Source organism: Hipposideros armiger, unplaced genomic scaffold (assembly GCF_001890085.2).
Source record: "Hipposideros armiger isolate ML-2016 unplaced genomic scaffold, ASM189008v1 scaffold_497, whole genome shotgun sequence".
Lineage (NCBI taxonomy): Eukaryota > Metazoa > Chordata > Mammalia > Chiroptera > Hipposideridae > Hipposideros > Hipposideros armiger.
In genome coordinates, this window is record NW_017731847.1 from 1,036,264 (window position 1) to 1,040,574 (window position 4,311).

Genomic DNA, 4,311 nt, shown 5'->3' on the forward strand with positions numbered 1-4,311 from the left:
CACCCACATAAAATAGTTATGGTTATTTCTCTAGTTCACGGAAGAGGAAGCGTAGGCCCTGAGTGTAGAATTCAAACCCAGAACCCATGCTCTGACCCTGACATTCTACTATGCCATGACCCGACCCGAGGGTGAGAAAGGGTGCGAGGTGAGGTTGCCAGGTAACGGGGGCTGGCTTGCAGCCTGGTGAGTGCTGGGCAGGGGAAGTTGGGGGTCCAGTGCTTTCAGAAAATTAATCTGGGGGCATCAATTGGGAGGCAGGTGTCTGAAGGGACTTGGTTCAGGGGGCAGTGCACCCCCTTGGCCTCACATCGGAGGGGAGAGCAGTGAAGACAGAAGAATCAGTAGATAGGGCTTGGAACCTTCCTCAGGCCACACCTTGCCTGGAACTTGACAGAAATTGTTTCCTCCCATCAAAGAGGACTGACTACGTTTACAGTGGATTATTCATTTTATTATTGTTAATTGCGCTTCATGAGGGATGAGGGGGCTCTCTGGTGTGTCGAGCCCTGAGCCTACAATGAGGGGCTAAAAGGCCTCACAGGCTTGGGCAGAAGAAGTGATGATTTGTACAAGGTCCCGCCTTGGTCCTCTCTCCAAATTCCATCAGCCAATCTCTAAACTCGGTGTTAGGTGAGCCGCAGACCCACTCCCATTCTCCCACCCCTGGCCCCTCCTCCCAGTCCTGCACCACAGGACCCTTCCCGTTTCTTTCTCAGCAACCCCAGCACCCGCCTACGGGGCCGCCAGCCTGCAGGTCCCGTGCGGCTGGAGCCATGCTCTCCTGCCGGCCTGGCCGTACCACTGCTTTTGTCTCCCTGTCTGCCAGCCACTGCGTGCCGGCTCCAGACTCCCAGAAGCACAAGCCAGATCCCTGATTCAACCTCTTCCAGTTTTCATCCACGTTTCCTGAACGGATGTAGGACCTCGCTCTGGCTTAGGGAAGAGCTGCCAACTTAATTTTCTTGGCTGCCACCACCTGGATGCTGTCAACAAAGCCTCTTAGCGTGCCCCTCCCCACACCTGCACTCACACCCTCTGGACCACTTTGCCAAGCCTTCTCCTTGCTGTGTTCTGCCTCAGGGAAAGACCCTGCCTCCCGAATCCCAGGAAGGCCGGGCCCCTCAGGCACTGTTCGGCCCACCCATCAGGGTCCATGCCCTTGTCCCCCACTCCCCTTAGCCCCAGCCTCTCCCTCCCACCCCAGCTCTGCTCTGACCCTCAAAGCGCAACTCCAACTGCCTACGTATACCCTTTCCGGGGGAGGGTGGGGTGCAGGGAACAGGTAGTACTCCCATGAGCTGGCAACAATGTTATGAACACATTTCAAGATTGCCCTTTCAGAATGTCCTCAGCCTAGCATAGCCCTTGAGGGCTGGGAACTCCCGCCTGGGAATTTTTCCAATATTCTGCCAGCTGTTTCTTTCAGTGGTTTTATTATTTTTCTGCCTGCTCCAGCTCCTCCTTTCGCTTTCAGTATGGCAGCTCAGGCCCAATGGTGCTGGAGGGGTGGGGACCAGGCATCTGCTGAGGTAGGAGCTGTGGCCATGGCCAGCTGTGCCAAGGGAAGGGATGGGACGGAGGAAATGGGAGTGGAAGAGAGGAAACGAGACCAGCGGCGGGGCAGCCTGTTGGTTTCTGGTGACTTTCACGTCATTTGGCCCTGAGCATACGGCTTTGTCTCCTGGCCCTGTCAAAAACGCACATTTGCTGCTTGGGCGGGTGACACACTAACCCAGTAATACCAATCCACTTGTCAGGTGTGCTGGCTATTGTCTAACAGAGCAGAGGCCAAGGAGAAGGGCACACAGAACAGGTAAGTTGTGGAGAAGCATATAGGAGGAAGGGCTGGGCGCATGGACCCTGTGCCTGGGGAGGTGTCCCTGCCAGACAGCTGGAGACTGGGGCAAGGTGCCGAACCCCTGCCTAGGAGGTAGGTAGGGTGAATGGGGTCCCTTGGCGAGACGATTTCCCTGATGTGATGTTGGCACCACAGCACCTGCCTGTCCCAGTGAGTCTTCACAATGGGTCGCTTGGACAGCCAGCGTCTTGAGGGGACATCCACTGGCCTCCAGCTTCAGGTAAGGATTCAACTCAGCTGCCTGTAACAGAAAAGCAAAATAAGTGGCTCAAACCAGAGAAAGCTTTCTTTTTCTCTCACGGAAAAGAATTGTGGAGGCAGGCAGTGCTGAGCATTTAAACACAAGACTTAAAGGAACGGAGACAGCTAGGTACCCCGCCTCACCTTCCGGAAGCAGGCAGCTCATTCCGTATGGAGTTTGAGAAATGTGCCTGCGTGGGCTTCCCCCCCTCCTGTGCCACCGCCCCACAGCCCCACGTGCTTCCTGGGCTCACCTCCCAAATCCTGTCGTGGGGTCTGCATCTGGGGGAACCCCCAGACAGGATACTAACATTCATGAGCACTTACTGCATGGGAGGCCTTGCCTCACTTCTTCCTCAACCCTGTGGGGTGGGATGCAATTATTAAGCCCCATTTTAGGGACAAGGCCATAACTTGCCCATTGGAGCCATGACTCAAACCAGACTGATCATTTTGTGATATTTCCTTGGGATGGATTCTTAAACCTGAACCCCTGGGTCAGAGTATGTACATTTTCAGGCTTTTGACCTGTTCTGCCAAATTGCCCTGAGTAAAGTCAAGCCTGATTGTCCCTCCCCACCAGCAGTGTGGGGGACAACTCCCTTCTCATGCCTTCACTGCCAGGGCCTCCCAGCTCTTTCCAACTCAGCCTTTGTGAGGCTAGTACTCCTCCCAAATATGTTTTTTATTTTTTATTTTTTATTTTTTTTAATGTAGAAAGCATTAACTAGCATATTAACTAGCCTGTTAACCTTATACTAGCAGGTATGCCATGTGAGTTGAACTGAAAGGGATGGACTCAAATGCACAAGTTCCTAGCCTGAGCAGAGCAGTCGTTTCCTCCAGCCCTCTTGGCCTTCTGGGGACTGCAGTTTTTGCTCATGTCCCCTCCCTGGTGGCAGGGGGGCGGAGGTGTGTGGGTGGACAGGTGTGAAAGGGAGCGGTAGGGTCAAGGAGGAAGGGCCGCTGGCTGGCCAGTGTGGTAAGGGCCTGGGGAGAGAAATCTTTGCACACCTTTGGTCTCTGCCACATTTCTTTTTTTAGCAGAAATGCTGGTGAGGTGAGTGGGGTGGGGGTGGGGGGAGGCTGCTCCCACAGCACCCTGTCTCTTCCTCTTAGATATTTGAAGAGCCACCAGCCGCTTCCCTACACAGGAGTGCCAATGCCTGAAGGTGGCAGCTGGAGGGAGGCACCGGGATGCCTCTCACCAGCACGTGAAGCTGTCCTCAGCGAGCAAGGAACCCTGCCTGTGGATCCAGGATGGGGCTGTGCTTGCCTGGCCCCTTTCTAATAAAACTCTCCACTGGGCTCTATAAGTATCCAAAACACTTTCGCGTCAGGGAACTCCTTTGATCCTTCCACAAACCTGTAAAGTGGGCTGAGCCAGGGTGTCATTATCTCCATTTTACAGATGGGGAAACTGAGGCCCTGATTAAAATGATGGTTCAAAGTCACATGCTATTACCCAAGATTTCTGTAGCCTGACCTCCTAGTCATTCAATGTATTTGAAGTGATAACAATGTTCATTGAACATTATTATGGGCAGATACAGGGTGTTTGTTCAGCCTTTGAAGCCCTCATAGGTAGATAGTCATCTGCGTGTGGCAGAGCTGGGATTTGAACCTGGGCTGTCCGACTTCATAGCCAGGGCTTCTCCAAGTGTGGTCCCCAGACCAAGAGCATCAGCTGGGAACTTGTAAGAAATGTCTATTCTCGGGCCCTGCCCCAGAACTACCGAATGAGAAACTTGGGGGGTAGCTCGGCAGTCAGTAGTTTAACATGCCCTCCAGGTAAGCCTGATGCATCTCAAATTTGACAGTTGCTTCTAGTACATTCTGTTAACTCCCTGGATTTCAATCCTGACTGCACAGCGTCACTTGGGAGCTTTAATAAATACCAATGGTGGTGGGGCCCAGGCATCGGTATTTTTAGAAGCTCCTATTCACGGTCTTTGATGTGCATCAGAGAGGTAAGCCCTGGAAAGCTTCGCATTTTCCAGAAGGTTCTAGAGTACAACAGGGCAGCCTGTTTCAGAGAATCCTGGAGGGAGTGAGGGGAGACTTGGAGTCCAGGAAGGAGAGATCCTGGGGTTTCAGTCCCTCCTCCTCCAGCCTCCTCTGCGGGACCCAGGAAGCCTGAAGCCTTGGTGGGGCCCAGATCGCAGTGGCTGTTTGTTTGTCTTGGACTTGGCCCAAGCAGGCAGCTCATT

At 53.5% G+C, this 4,311-nt stretch overlaps 1 long non-coding RNA gene across 1 annotated transcript; it reads left to right on the plus strand.

The window, feature by feature from the left end:
- The first annotated feature begins 1,284 nt into the window (after positions 1-1,284).
- Positions 1,285-4,292, plus strand: LOC109395974 (uncharacterized). The gene is made up of 3 exons (XR_002126765.1): positions 1,285-1,816; positions 1,997-2,081; positions 3,221-4,292. It is a non-coding gene; the product is annotated as an uncharacterized LOC109395974 (long non-coding RNA).
- Positions 4,293-4,311: the final 19 nt, after the last annotated feature.